General features: G+C 36.5%; 1 protein-coding gene across 3 annotated transcripts in view; it reads right to left on the bottom strand.

The window, feature by feature from the left end:
• FBXL17 (F-box and leucine rich repeat protein 17) overlaps positions 1 to 16,926 on the bottom strand; it is a 278,017-nt gene that overhangs the window by 157,353 nt on the left and 103,738 nt on the right. The gene's annotated exons all lie outside the window — the stretch shown is intronic.

Genomic DNA, 16,926 nt, shown 5'->3' on the forward strand with positions numbered 1-16,926 from the left:
AAAATTAAGAGCTATCAATTACAATCAGAAAACTGGGAGAAAAAAAGAAAAGAAAAATGCAGAATTCACTTTTCTTTGTAATTCACTCTAAGAGAATAATTATTTAGCATGTGTTTCACTTTGGATTTAAATGTCTACTTGCTCTTCCATTCCTACTTACACTTTTAAAGCCTTCAACAACTGCTATCTTAAAACATTTCTGCATCTGTTTTGAAATCCAGTTACCTTAATATTCTTTCTGAAGTGCTAAAAGACCAATTTGCTGTATTTTAAAATATTAGTAACAGTAATGTTTGTCATATTATGATATCATTCCTACTAAAGGGTATATCTAAAGACAAATTAAGGCTTTTTTAACAAATGCTATTTCCATACACTGTTCAGCTTGTGATCCCTCTTCTTAACCCTTAAATCTATTTCAGAATCATTGCTCTCAGAAGTGCAGCTCATTTCTCATTGTGTAAGTACATTTTACATTTCTTGTTCTTAAATATACAATTTTGAATATTACTGTTATTATACTGAAATGCATTTTGTCACTGTGGGTTTAGCTGACTAGGATAAACAATATGATTTTGAACCAACAATCTATTTACCATCTCCATTGTCCTTCCATCATTCATTGATTTTTTCAATTAATTTTATATACACCTAAAATACATACATGAAAGCATGAACAACTGTTAAGCTGCTATAAATGCTATAAACCTGTCACCAACCTAGGTTCAGGTTAAGAAAACAAAATAAGTTAAAAAATAGGATTTTAATTCTAAAGTAAAAGAAAGATCATATTAACTTCATTCTGAGGACTGAATTTATAAACACAAATATGATGAGCCTTCAAATTAATGAATAAATAAGTATTTCATAGTTCCTATTCTGAAAAAGATGTGATAAGACGGCACAGTAAATGGAAAGAACAAATCTGCCTAGCAATCAAGTGTGTTCTTCACAAAGGAATACTATAGTTACAAATCTCAACTTTGTGAAGTATCACAGTACTAAAGGAGTGCGCGAGCATTCCGAGACCTTTCTGCAACTGTGTATTGAATAGATTCTAATGCTTTTGGGGGGAAGCTTAACACAGATGAAAAACAAGTACAATAAATGCCTAACCCATAAAATATTGGATTTATAAATAAACGATACTAAGCTCTACTTCATTTAACTTTTTCTCAAGAAATGAGCAGAATCTTGTGGAATTACAAATAGTAAAAATCTGATGTACCGTATCAGACCCTTAAATATTCAGGCAGATTTTCATATTATTAGATAATTTCTGATTTCTGCTGTTCTTAAATTCATTTCTCAATTGATAAAATAATATTTCCCCACATCATTTGGGCTTTTTGGGTACAATAATAAGTATCTGTGATCCTTTAATTAGTAGATCTTGAAAAGATCAGTTTCCCATCTTACATTTTAAAGGAAAAACAAAAGAGAAAATTTAAATGATTTAAGCTAAAAAGGACAGCAACATTAAAATCTAAAACAGCACTCTGATACCACATTCACATGATCACCGTTTCTCAAAACATCTCAGCATCTCTTTTGAAGGTTTTTTTAAAGAGTTTCCTTCTTTCTCTTAAGTATTCTTGTGATACCAAATGATGTTGCAACAACAACAACCAAAAAAATCCCAAGCCCAGTCTTCTTCAGGTACTTGCTGCTTAGTGTAAAATGAAAACTTTTGCATTAAGATTCAGCTATCTTCTCATAACTTATGAGTGTACATTTTTTAATGAATAACATTAAGAAAAAAGCATGGGCCAATCTTGAACCACTGAATATTATACATAATACTGTTCCAGCTTGTTAACGTCAGTGTCTCTGCCCATTGATCGGTTCCAAAAGCCCAGTATCTGCTCTGTATACCAAGAGCTCTGCAAGTGTCCAGACTCTGCTTCTTCAGAGCCTCAGCAACACACTTTCAAGTAACAAAAAATTATTTTTCAAGGTCTATAAAAATCCCAGAATAAATAAAAAACCTGTATATTCTAACCTTTCAAAGGTGATGAAATAATAAACACAGCAGCTTCCACCTTGTCCCTTAGGTTGTATTGCCTCCAAATCCTGGCCAAATTGCTCTGCAAATCCTGTTCCAATCTTTCTCCCTGCAAGCTCTTTTCCCATAGCTTCCTGCTGAAAGTACTAAGATTTACCAGACAGAATGTTTATCTCTGTATCCAGATGATAATATAGACAGAAGATGGATTGGGTAAACAACAGCTGCAACTTCACTTATGACATAATCTATCATAAATATAAATATCTAAGCATAATATCTACCTCCGCATAACTCTGAGTTTGTTCTTTCTTTGGAAAACAAGGAGACCATGCCCTGCCTTTGCTCTCTGCTCTTACCTTCCATTCACAATAACTGCAGTTCTGATGCACAACTCATAGTAATACCAGCTCTGTTCGATACCAATTTTTTATCAAATATGTATTAAAAATACAAACAAGCAAATAAACGTAGAAATATAATGAAAAAAATGCTATATGGAGATAATGCAGAAAATTGAGATCTTGATTCACATTGACTTGGCCTGTCAAGATTTCCCCATGAAGTCTGAAAAGCAATCACAAATCCAACGTTATCAAAATGCTGGGTCTAAATATATGAAGTTATGGGATGCTAGAATGACTTCAAGCCCTGCTTTAAATATATACACCAAGGTAACCTACAGAGGAACCTACAGCATTCCCAGAATTTGCAGTCGGGTAAGTGACATACAGCAAAATGATTCACAAGAAATAGCAGTTTTGTCTTGTGAGTTCTTTCAAATTATGTCTGTCAGTCTAAATATCTAATTAATTAAATGCAGCTAATTTATAGTTCTTGATGTTCTGGGCCAACTGTAAATTCCTCTACCTTTTTTCCTACTTTTTCCCATCTTTTTTCTAAATATAATCGCTTGGTATTACTCCCTGTTTTGCCTTCCAACCATATTAGATACTTCCACTGCAGTGAATGTTTTGGAATATCCAGATCATATTGTTAGGGAGCGTAACACAAAAATAATCCAATTTTGTATGGACTATTCTCTATATAGGTAGGATGCTCCAAAAGTAATGCTTCCTATATGTTTTGATGGAAACTACAACTGATACAAAGAGCACAATAGTACTGCTTGATAGAGCAATTTTTCAGCTACAAAACATTATTTGTCAACAGTCATCATCAATAGCTATGCATTTTCACCAGCAATCCATAAGAGACTGCAAGCCATGCTTACAAAAATCTAAACCAGTGAAGGTGATAGTGTCTGTCACTATGGCATCACTGAAACACTTCTCTTTGCCTCACTGTGTTCACAGATTCACCATTTGGTCTCCATGAATGTCCAGAAAGTATCGAGCAAGGTCAGTGTGTGCCATTTTTTTCTGCATGGACAAATTCAGTGATACACCTTTGGTCCATACACACTTCCATGTCAGATGCCATACTGACAGACCCCTCGTCTCTGCCATCTGTTACACAGCAACAAAATGTAATGGAATATCAGTGGCAAGGTTCAACCTCTACTGCCATACCAGCAACATCTGCCACTGACATTGTAGGCCAACACACTAAAATAGTAGGCATTACCTTCAGAGCAGCTGATGTAATATTTCCTGTATTCCCATCATATGCATATAAAATAACTATAAAAATGCATAATTGAGATGCTAAGTCAAAATCAGGTTTCTAGTTCCTTTTCTTTTTTAATTAATTTTGATTCAAAGTTCCAATCTGACATATAAAGCTCTGTTTATTAGGTCTTGGCAACATAAAAGAGCAATCTGTGGTCTGCTACAGTCAGAATCTTTTTAAGGTACAGTGAAAACTCAGCTTTTCTTTTACAGTATTTCCAGATATGTAGAATCCAAATTGCTTATTTGGAGAAAAACTCAAGTTTTTTTTTGTTATGTTCCAAATGTGTAGAAGTCTGGTTTTCACATTTTTATTTCTTGGGTCATTCCCATTAAAGGCAAGAAATGAGGGCTTCAAATACAGCAGTATTTAACCATAAACTGCTCTATCATTTTATCTTCCTATATGAATGCAAAGAAAACCAATGTCAATTTCAACATCAATCTTATACTTATTTTGCATATTTTAGAACGTAGACAGCTTTCATGTTATTAATTTTTCCCACTCCCTGATAGATCCTCACTACAACTGTGGCAGAGAGTCAGAAAAAGTTTACTTCCGCAGAATGTGGTGAGGCAACTAGAACAGACTGTCCAAAGAATTTGCCAATGTCCCATACCCAGAACTGTCAAAGGTCAAGGTGGATGTAATTTTGAGCAACCTAACCTAGGGGGCGAAGTCTCTGCGTAGGGCGGAAAGGTGGAACTAGATGATATTAAAGGCCTCCCCAAACCAGCCAGTCTACAATTCCATGACTTCTCATTTTTATTGCTTTGAGCTGAAAAAAGCAGCCTTTCAAAAAGCTGCATTAGAGACAATCAATAGCAATGATGTATTTTGTACTGGAAAATACCCAACTTTGTCTCAAGGTCCCATTTTTTGATGACAACTTTTGCTCTAATGGAACTTTAACCTGTAAGCCTATTTCCCAATTTATTGGTATGCCAAGATCCTCTGTATACAAAAATGTTAGTATGCACTGCTATGGCCAGAAAACCAACTTCAAGGGTTGATCTCAGCTTGACCTAGAGTAGCAGTAGGAGATGAAAAAAAAAATATCAGTCACTCTTTAAAGCTGCAGAGCTTTAAGGAGAGCAAAATCAGTTTACACAGTCCACATCTGTGGCAGTTTAACACTATAGCTAAGCATCATCACAATGCTCTCTCACTCCATCTCTTAATAAGGACAGGATAAGCACATACAGACTGCTCGCCAATTCATTTCTCCCATGCCTCTACAGCAAATTCTCTGCTCCTGCTCAACATGTGGTCCCTCCCATGGACATCATTCTTCCTCAGCTGATCTCACACGGGCTTCCCACATGCTGCAGCTTTCCCAGCACTGCTCCAACAGAGCTCTGCATTGCAGGGCACATCCTTTAGGAGGTGCTCCAGCACTGTTCCCACAGGCAGCAGCTCCCCCAACTCTCCTGACCCACCTCAGAGCCTCTCCTGGGCTTCAGGAAGCTTCTGCTCTGCACTTGGGGCATCTCCCGCCCTTCTCCTGCACTGACCTTGGTGGCTGCAGGGCTGTTTTTCTCATATTTTTCTCCTATCTCTTACCGCTGTTGTACAGCAGTTGTTCTTAAATTTGCTCTCCCAGAGGCACAACAAGTGCCACACATGACCATATAAAGCTAAACTGACTGGGTTAGAGGTGGCTGAAATAGCCAACGAGAACAATATGGAGACAATATTGTCACTAAGAAAATGCCAGTGCAGAAATGGGATTGCTAAAAGTTGCAGAATAACAGTAAGGAATAACAACAGCATTGGCTGATGCCTCAACATACACTAGGTGAAATACCATTTCCCATAAACAAATTAGGGAAGTGAAAAAGAGAAAAAATATATCCACATGCTCAACACACAGCCCTTCAGCAGATGCTTTGGAGAGTGAGAACTTAGAGAACAACACCCCTCCCATTGTAAAGAAAGATCAGATATATGACTGCCTGAGGAACATGAGTAACCATAAGTCTACGGGTCTATGTAGTCACCAAGCCACTCTCGATGATATTTGAAAAGTCAGGGCAGTCAGGTGAAGTTCCTGATGACTAGAAAAAAGGCAGTATCATACCCATTTTTAAGAAGGGTTGAAAGAATGACCCGGGGAACTACTGATCTGTCAGCCTTACCTTTCTGCCAGGGAAGATCATGGAACAGATACTCCTGAAAGCTCTGCTAAGGCACATGGAAGAGACAGAAGTGATATGGAACAACCAGCATGGCTTCATCACAGGCAGGTCCAAATTGGAAAGATATGGATTTGATAAGTGGACTGATCGATGGATGAGGAACAGGTTGCAAGACAGCAACCTGTGAGTAGTGGTCAATGGATCGATGTCTGTATAGAGATCAGCGACAAGTGGTGTCCCTCAGGCAACAATACTGAGACCAATGCTCTTTAACATCTTCATCAGTGACAACAACAGTGAGACTGAGTACACCCTCAACATGTTTGCAGATGACATCAAGCTGTGGTGTGCAGCCGACATGCTCAAAGGACAGGATGCCATCCAGAAAAATGCCTCAAGAGGCTTCAACAGTGCCCCCAGGAGAACATCATGATGTTCAACAATGCCAAGTGCAAGGTCTTGCAAATAAGTCATGGCAATCTTCACAACCAGTACAAGCTGGGGAATGAAAAAAGGAGCACAGCCCTGCTGAAAAGGGCTTGGGCATACTAGTAGGGAAGCTGGACATCAACCAGCAACATTCCGTCATAGCCCAAAAAGCCAACCATATCTTGGACTGAACCAAAAGGGGCATGGCCAGCAGGTTGAGGGGGGTGATTCTGCCCCTCTACTCAATGCTGGTGAGGTCTCACCTGGAGTACTCTGTCTAGATGGAGAGTCCTCATACAGGAGAGACATGGATCTATTGGAGTAACTCCAGAAGAGGGTCACATAAATGATCCAAGGGATGGGGGACACCTCCCCTAAGAGGACAGGCACTGAGAGATGGGGCCATCCAGCCTGGAGAAGAGAAAGCTCTTGGAAGACCTGACAGTGGCCTTTTGGTATCTAAGAGGGACTGTAATAAAGAAGACTCTTTCAGAGGGTCTGCTGTGACAGGATGAGGGGAAATTTAGATTGGATATGAGATAGAAGTTTTTTTACAATAAGGGATGAGACACTGGAACAGGTTGCACAGAGTGGTGGTGGAAGTCCCATCCTTGGAAACATTTGAGGTCAGGCTGGACCAAGGTCTGAGCAACCTGATCTAGTTATAGCTGTTCCTCTTGATTGCAGGGTTGTTGAACTGGATGAGCTTTGAAGCCTTTGAACCCATCCAACACAAAAGTTTCTATGTTTTTTGATAAAATAGGGACACTTTGCTATAACTGTATAAGATCGGACAGTCAAAAAAAAAACAACCTAAAATGAATTAAAAATGAATCTATCAGAAATGCTGGCATTTCACCTAATATTTCTACAAGTACTGTTAGATTTACTTATCTCTTACCTTATCTATTACCACTTACAATAACAATAATGAAAAAAAAAGAAAAAAACATTCTCTAGAATGTTACTCACATGACTTTCTCAAAGGGCAGAGAGGATACCTACACTAGAATATCTCCATTTGTAAGAGGTAGCTCTTAGGCGTTTGCCAATTTTGCTGACAACACAACTAGAATAACTACAAGTTACAGATTTTGACCCCTCACTCATCATGTACTAACTGCATGAAAATAGAAGGATCAAACCTCCATCTGGCTCACCCATTCCTACTCCTTATAGTAGTTAGCTTTTACTGTACACAAATATTGGGAAATCTGAGACAATGAAAGAATGTGCAATTAACAGACAATAGCTTAAGGTTATCTCTACTCAACAGCACCAATTGCCTGTACTACATACAAGTCTGCTGTAATACCAAAAAAGGTAAGATTTATATATCCTGGCAAACGTGTTATATGCTGATGAAAAGCATAAAATTGACATAATGGTTCTTCAGGGCTATAAACGTGTTTTCCTTCGCAGCTTAATTGACAATGACTAGATTGACCTTTTCTCTATAATTGTAACTACAGTAGAGCAATTAGACAAATCACCACCTCTATCGTTTCTCACAGATATTAAATAAAACGCAAAAGGATGGGGTTCTCAATCACCTCTTTATGCTGATGTAACTGCAGAATAGCATTTTACACTTTCACTCAGGAGTGAAACTTGGAATACAAAAATTCTCTTAAATCATTTACTATAATGAAAAGTGACAAATACGTTAGAAATAATCTGCATCACCCAATCTGCTGAAAATCCCGGTACTACATTCTAAATACCCATTTATGCCCTTCTCTATTAGCATACCAAAGTGTTTTTTCCTGACAATTCACGCTTTTCACTTACTCTTCAGCTCACTGAAACTTAGAGGCCCTGTTTTGCAAGTATTGCTTTACACAACAGACACATGCCTAAACCACCGTGCATTTCCAGAAGAATTAAAGATTCTTAACAGCTAGATTTTACATTGGATAATTCAGTAATGGAACTTTCTCCTTGTTTTCTCACTACCCATTCCTCACCTCTGCATGTGCATACCTAAAAAATTACCCATTTATGTTCACTGCAGCCTTTTAAGATGCAACTGAACACTATAACATAAAGCAAACACTCATACAGCATGGTTTAATTCCTGCTATAATTCAGCTGTTACAATGTCTAAAGCAGGGTTATTATTTGTTTAACAGGAAATAAAAGCCCATTACTCAGCTACATTTTCATAGAATCGTAGATTGTTTTAATCTGGAAGAAACCCTTAAAGATCATAAAATAGTTTAGGTTGGAAGATCACAAAGTCCATCCACCTAGCACTACCAAGTCCATTGCTAAACCATATTCAAAGTGCCACATCTACATGTCTCTTGAACATCTTTAAGGTTGGTGACTCCACCACTTCCCAAGGCAGCCTGTTTCAGTGCTTATCCAGTTTTTCTGTAAATAAATTCTTCCTAATATGCAATGAAAACCCTGGGATTCAAAGGACTCGTTCACTTCTGTATCTTCTGTTCCTCAAGTGTTCTCAAACCTGATCTTCGTTTATAATGGGACTTCTCTTCCCCAGTCCATGCCTTGAGATTCAGGGACCTCAGAGATGTAAGAAGAATGATTACCAGCAAAAAACAAGGAAAAGAATTAATTGATGCCTTATAACCATATTAATAATCTCTGTTCTGATAAAGTTGAATAGATAGATAGCTAGATAGGTAGAAGGCCTATACAATATGATATTTATGCAAATGGAAATTCAAGTCAAATTTTAAAATCTTCTGATATCATTACTTGTGTCAACAATCAAATCTTAATTGAAGCCAATAAAATGTGAATAGCTAATAACTAATATTTTACTAAAATTGCAAGTTCAAGACTACAGACTAGGACAAGATCTAGAGAAGGAAAAAATAAGCACCTGTTTTTTTTGTTTCTATCCTTGCCTTTTAGAAGCCATTAGAAAAAAAATGCTTCAGGGAATTTTTGACAAAGTCTACCCTTCACTAACTGCCTTTTGTAACGCAAAATTATCAAAGACTTCATAATACCAAAAAAAAAAAAAAAAAAAAAAAAAGTGAAAATAGTACATTCCTTCCATTTCAAAGGCTTTTAAATGTCATTTTATAAGATGACTTGATAGTTTTACATATTCATTGGACTGAGGTGTTTCGGTATCTAACTTATTTCATAAAACTTAGAGGTACCCAGATTCATACGTATCTTAAAATATCACCAGGGTACACATGACATCTTTTTATAGATTTTATTCAGGAAATATTTGACAATACTGACTGTCAGCATCTCAGAGAGATACATGCAGTTTGTAGGAAAGCGATGCACCAGAAAAATATACTGTAGACAAAACAAAAAACATGCTACTGAAAATTTTCGGAAATACAAATCCAAAGTAATGAATGATTTACTACTTACTACTACTGCAAGTTGGATGACCTGAAGTTAAAGAAGAGCTGTCTAAAGGAAGGAGTCTTTATTTCCAAGTACTGCTTGGGCAAGTACAATATTACTAGAAAATGTATTTTTAGTTGTACTTTTGTTTCAATTCTTTTATTCTGAATTGTGAATACTGAATTTTTAGAAACCATTATTTTGTTTTGCAGGTCTACAGGTTACAAGAATAGAATAGTGTTTGCAGTTCAACTTTGAACTGAAATAACCTGAAATTTCCGTGCTTCTATTGCTATTACCTAAAATCATGAATGTCCTTTACAGTCAGTTCAAAGTAACAAGATACAGTGGTAATTCTGCCCTGACTGCCATCAACAGTGAAGCCAGAAACAGGCTGGAAAATAGCCCAAAAGGAGGGCAGTAAGCACACCATGTTGTACAGAATGTATTTTCCTTCATGGGTTCCCCCAGGGGGGTCTAAAATAATTCTAAATTCTTGCCACAGTCTCCCAGGACAAGAGACAACTAATGGATGAGAGCTTGTGCACACACTTTTTATTTTTCCCCTCCTGAAAAGATAAAAGGATGGCACAAACTTTCTAAGTCAATATCTAATTGATATGTCTGAAAGCAAAAGCGGAACTGCAGTTTGCAATACAGATTAGGGAAACACTTTCTTGAAAGAATAAGTGATCAATCGTACTTTTTGTACTATTAGCTGAAAATACAAATTTAACTTCTTTGAACTTTGTTAGAACCCAGAAATCAAATCTGCATCTGTTTATTCAAGGTGATTATAAGTGACAACAGCTCCACTCTGTTTACATAAACTATTTTTAGCAAACTGAGTCACGTATCTGCAAATGCATGTTCTGGTTTCAGCTGGGATGGAGTTAATTTTCTTTTTAGTACCAGCTCTGTGTTTTGGATTTAGAATCAAAATAGAGGTTGTAACACACTGATATTTTAGATGTTGTGGAACATTGCCTGCAGAGAGCTCAGGGTTTCTCTGGTTTTTGCACTGTCCTGACACTGAGGAGGTCACAACTTCCCAGGACAGGTGACCCCAACTGTCTAAAGGGATGGCTCATGCCATAAGAACTATAAAACTGGGGGAGTTGGCTCCAGCCGCTCAGGGACTGGATGGGCATCAGTCAAAGGGTGGGGAACAAATGCATTGTGCATTAATAGTTTTGTTTATTCATTTTGTTATTAGTTTTTTATTATTTTTTCTTCCTTCCATCTGTTTTTATAAAGTTCTTATCAAGCTTTCCTTACACAGCAGATGATCTTTAAGGCTCCTCCCAACCCTATGATTTCATAATTACCTCAATCTTTTCTTTTGATTCTCTTTCCCGTAACACTATGGAGGGAAGGAGTGAACTACCATGCGGTGGTAAAGAATATTCATAATATAGTATTCAGCTTGAGTTTTTCACCAAACTGCTTCATGTTCACAGTTTTCCTGTAGTTTTTAAAATGCGATACTAACAAAGCATCCGGTCAATGTCAAATACTTGACAGTGGTATTCTCCAATGTAGCCTACATGTATCAAAGTTCAAAGTATTACTAAATAAACCAGAACCAGTGTATACAGATGTGTACGGAAAGAAACCACTGAAATCTATCAACCGAAAGAAATACAAAGACAATTAAGAATAGAGCTACAATATTCTGAAAGTAAGACCTTCTGCTTTAAGTGCTTTATTCACAGTAGGAAATTACTTACAATATCTAAAGACTACAGAAATATTTAAATGCCATCTAAAAGGCCCTGCTCAGTAATATTTTATTCACTGTTCTGTTTAACAAGCCTATTGTCATGCCTTGGAGACTGACAGCTGCCAAAATCAGCATGGAATAGCAACTTCTACAACAAAGTGATATCTGTAGTAAAATTTTCCTGAAGAGATTTTGCCAAGGAAATATGTACTTCAAGAGTGCATTCTACCCTGGATTATACAAACAGGTATCTTAGTCACAGTAACCAAAATCATATAAAACTGAGTTTGCCAAGTCCAAGGTCAAAAAACATATTTGCAAATGTGCTGAAAATAAGTCTGAATGAATGCATTTTATACCATTTTACCCACAGCGTACAGAGGAATGTTACAGGTCTACTGTCTCCTTTTAGCACTCTGTCAAAATCAATCTCAATATTTTTCTTATCAAAGTATGTTATTTTTAAAAATATTCATATATTTTATCACCTCATACTTGATTTTTATGGTTTGAAATAAACTGTGCCACTTTGGTAGCACTGAAAAGCACTTTCAAGGAGCTGAAAAGCCCTTAAAATTGTTTAGCTAGTGTATGGAGCTGCTGAATCACGGCCTGAACCTGTGATTGATCACCAGAGGCGAGCAGTGAGACAGCCGTGGGAGCACAGGTGAAGGCAACTCACCTGTGCTGCAGGAAGGGGTGGAGCCTGGCTCCACCTCTCCTAGACCCATTTAAGAGCTGACCACCAGTGAGGAAGGATCTCTTCTGGAGATCTGCTCTACTAGAGTTTCCCATGCAAGCCTAGGTTATGGGTGAGTGTACCTACCATTTCTGTTTCCGCTTTGGTGTAATAACATCATAGCCAAGCTCTCTGTTGTACCTTAATATTTGTATATTCACTAATTGTACACTGCTATACCATGATATTGGTATATTCATTAATTGTACAGCTAGTATTAATTTATAGCAGGAAAGAACCAGAGAAGAACAGATAAATAACAGATACTCCACTGTACATGTCCATGAGCCTGAAATTCTGTTTTATAAACAGAATTCACATTTATTTAATAAAATCAGATTTTGTATTCTGTTCTGCACTGGCAGGGTCCGTAAGATGTTTTTTGGTTTTTGTTTTGTTTTTGAACAGTGATGCCTTCTAGATAGTGCATCCAGCCTCAGGATTCAGTACCCAGGATATAGTCTAGCTTGAGGTGGAATAGATCATGGAGTATAGCGTTGCTACTGAAAAAAACCTTGCTACAATCCAATACATTACTCCTGAAGCAATCATGGTGTAGTGCCTGAGATTTAGAGACTTAACTAGATATAACTCTTACCTAGACTCATCTAAACATATGCAAGATCTGCTTTTGAGAAATACACCTACTCATAACTGATTTTTGCCTTGTGTCACACAGGAACAAAACTTGTACAATCCATCCAGTAGAATAGGATCAGAACTAAAAAGATTCCAGCAAAAAAAAAAAAAAAAACAAACCTAATTTATTTGGAAACAAGTACATAAAAGAAATACATTTTTTCCTATTCTAAATGGTAGCTATTTTTAAATTCCTGATTTAGGAAGCATTCATTCCTTCAGCATCTTTAGCAAGCTTACATAAATGCAAAGTATCTATTTTTACCTACTTAGAAAACATTGCATGCAATGTGCAATTTTTTTTTGTCGTAAGTACATTGTATTATATATTTAAATACATGAGTGAACACACTATGTGATGTTCAAAGTTTCCTTTGTCATAAGCAAAAGCATAGACTTCAAAATATACATAGAATGAAAGAAAATTAACTAAAGAGAAGTAAAATGAGGGAAAAAAAATGGAAAACATATCAAACTGTTCTGAAACATTAACTTCACTAACCTCAGATAAACAAGTATAAAGTCTATTTTAACAAAAAAGAACTTGTGCGTGATGTCAGATGTGCTATGTATTGCTTGTAGTGTTCCTGACTTATATAGAACATTCATTTAAAAGTACATTTGTTCATTATATAGGAATGGAATTATTTTGTAATTAATGATTTGTAACTTGTATTTGCGAATAACGTTGTCCCAAAAGTGAACAGAAAAAAAAAATCATTTATTTTACTTTTGCTGTGTAAGACCATTGCAAACCAGAGATGATTTGAACAGTTTCCCAAATAGTTTAATAGTTTACTGTAGCTTTCACTCCTCTGAAAGAAGCTAGGGAAGCATTATGGCAGTGAGGTTTCTCCAGAATATATTTCTCTCTTTATTAGGACAACTTCTCCTTTACTCTAGAGACTTATATGCTTCATCACAGAGCTTGAAAAACAGCCTATACTAATAACATCCTAGCAGATCTTGGTAAATCCAAGTTGCTATAACAATGTCTCAAGAGATAACATGATCTCTTTTCACAACAGAAACAGAAGAATATTTTAGGGAACTAAAAAGAGAGTAAAATGAGGGCATCTGTGTAGAACTAAACACATAGAAACATAAGAAATTTTCTTCAGATATACTGAGTGATTGTGTCAGTGCCAACAACCACCTTTAAAAATGTTTAAACTCACTGAGAAAACAATGAATATCTGAAAAATAAGCAACTGAGTGTGATGTATTCTAATGTCCCATTAGAGGAAAAAAAAATGGAAAATTTATAGCAAAGAAATGTTTTTCCAACAGTTTTTTAGATGATTTATATTAGCTATCTTGAAAAAAAATATATAATTTTTAGAAACTGAAGATGGTATGGAAGCAATGCTTGCAATCATCTCGCTTTAGTTATGCAGCCTGGATTAACTGGGACCTGGCAAATCTGCTCCACTGCAAAACTTCTGGCACTGCTCTTACCTGTCCCACTAAATGATTCGCATTAGTCCGCTAAAAGCTGTTAATTAGTTAAGTTACTTACTTTTAATCTATTAGTTGAAATCTAAATCAGATGAACAGAAAAGACAAGAAATACGGCAAAGAAGGAAATAGTTGGTAGAAGGAAAACAGGAGAAGAATAAAAACAGAAACCAGTTCTTCTGACCTTTCACTGTACTGAATACTCATAATGATATCTTACACTCAGCAATGGTCTTAGGTTATATTTGATTAAAAGTCAGGAGCCAGAAGGAAAAAAGTAAACTCACCTATTCTACCTTCAGCATTCTTAACTGAACAAATGAGCAGCATCTAACAGCAAGTGCTAGCAGACGAATCACAAAACTGCTGAGATCAGGTCTCTGACCTCTACTGCTCACCTGTTAAACATGGCTGTTCCAGCAAGACACCCAAAGCACATGCAGGTGGCTTTTGGAGATCTCCAAGGAAGAGACCACACAACCTCTCTGGAGAACCTATATCAGTGCTCCATTACTGGCACAGTACAGAGCAGCTTCCTGATGCTGAGGGAAACTTCTGTGCTCCAATATGTGCCTGATGCCTCCTGACCTGACCCTGGGCATTACTGAACAGAGCCTGGCTCCACCATCTTTGCGTGCTCCCTTCATTTATTTGTATGCACTGCTGAGATCCTACTTGAGCTTATCCAGGCTGAACAGCCCCAGCTGTCTCAGCCTTTCCTCACTGGAGGGATATTTCAGCTCTTTATCATCACTGGATCTTCATGGGACTCTCACCAGTCCATCCACACTTCTCCTGCACTGGATAGCTCAAAACAGGATACAGCAATTGCTGTGTGGCCTTAGGCCAGAAAATGGTCTACAGATTGTAAAAATGGTTGCCAGTAAAAAATTTCAAGCTTAATAATTTAACAATGAGCAGTGTGTTTTCTGTCTGTTCTGCATGCATTAAAACTGAAATGTTCTGCCCCTCCCTTGTACAAGATTAGATGTAGAAATTGGCTGAGTCCCACCTCCTTTCAGCACACAAATGTGCATACAGCAATTTCTCTTTCACTCCATATGATAAAAATCTAGATGAATAGACTGAACGAAGTTTGAGATCACTTTAGTGTATTTCTGATAGGGAAAACCAGATCGTCAATCACGGGCTACAGAGAGAAACCAGTCAGACTCCAATCCAGACACAAGTCACTCAGTGTTCACTGTCTACACTCCATATGCATCACCCTGATCACCACTTTCAGGTTATGTTACCACTTATTTTTCTCATTGCATTATTACTTCCTACATTAGAACCAGCCATTCAATCACTCATCAGCTCAAGTTCAATTTCATCATCATCCTCTTCAAGCTCACTACAACTTTTCAAAAGTACTTTAATTTCTCATCTCCAAAAGAGTAAACCCTTCAAATTCATCACTTGTTAATTAATCTTGAACTAAAAAACAAAGCTATCATCTGCAACTACATCTAAAATCACAGAAAAATCAGCATTAATCAGTCTTCTTTGACTATAATGAAAGAAAAAGGGGTGATCAATGAGTTAAACTGATCAGGATCAAAGGTAATTAGCATATAGCATCTGACTCACTGCCTGCTTATATTCGGCATGTTCCCACCAACAACATCGATTTTATGTTCATCTATAAAAATCAAAAATTTTAAAAATATCTTAATTTTGACCTTATATCCCATACAATAAGTACTCCAGAGGAAATTTTAGAAGATGATTATCCACCTTTCAAAAATATTTTTAATAGATATGCTGATGGACTCTAAACAACGTAGTCACTACAGTAAATCATGAGGACAGCTATCCCTTTTTCTCTTTTTTTTTTTCCTCCCCCAGGTACTATAAAGTATAAGTTGTATCCTCAGAATGCAACAATAACTGTAATAAGGACTACATCTGCCCATCTGAGCATCAGTAAATTGGATTTTTTATTTTGTTATACTACTTCAAATTATACCATCGCAAATATTTTGTCTACAGAAAATGATACAAAAATGATATATATACATATCCTCTGTGTATATATATATAATTTTTTTTCCCAGTTCTCATGATGGACTCGGTTTTATAACACACTATCATTTCCATGCCTCCATGCACTTTCTTAATTTTTGTAAGGTATGTCATATAGAAAGCAGTTGAGCCACATTTGTGTCAAGTCTGCCATTTCTAATTATCAGCAACTAAGTGTAAGCAGTTTCTCCTTTGGCTTAACACACGTACACCTATCTTCCAAAAATTCTTTTATGCCACGATTCATAAAATTGTTAAGGTTGATGTTAAGTCCCCTGCACTAGATTAATAACTAATTACAGGAGATATTTATCATCTCAAGTTTCTTGCATGAGGATTGTCAGACTTAATCACTTTCCTCATATTTTCACTATTTACAGAAATAGTGCTTCATTTATCATATACTTCAGCAGTGTGACAACATTAGACTATTTTCTCCACTTTTGATGTACTTTAAGAATCATAAAACAGTGTAAAATCTTGACAACATATTGGAAATTTTATTATTTTTGGTAACATTCATTTCCACCTCACAGTGTTTCTTAAAAAGCTATTTATTCTAAAACAAGTCAATGCAGAAGTAGAACTGGCAGGCTAAAAACTTAATAAATACACAGTTAAGCTTAATTAAAGAAAACACATTCTGATTTTTATCACTGATTAATTTTTGCAGAGAGTATGAAAATGATTCATTTCATCTACGTAAAAAGTCTTTTATTTGACAGCAACGCCAAAGGAACTGTTTCAGAAGTAGTTTTAAAGTGGGTTCTGGGCATTTAACTAAAAGCTGAGAGGA

The sequence above is a fragment of the Meleagris gallopavo genome, chromosome Z (genome assembly GCF_905368555.1).
Source record: "Meleagris gallopavo chromosome Z, MGAL_WU_HG_1.1, whole genome shotgun sequence".
In the NCBI taxonomy this organism is placed as follows: domain Eukaryota; kingdom Metazoa; phylum Chordata; class Aves; order Galliformes; family Phasianidae; genus Meleagris; species Meleagris gallopavo.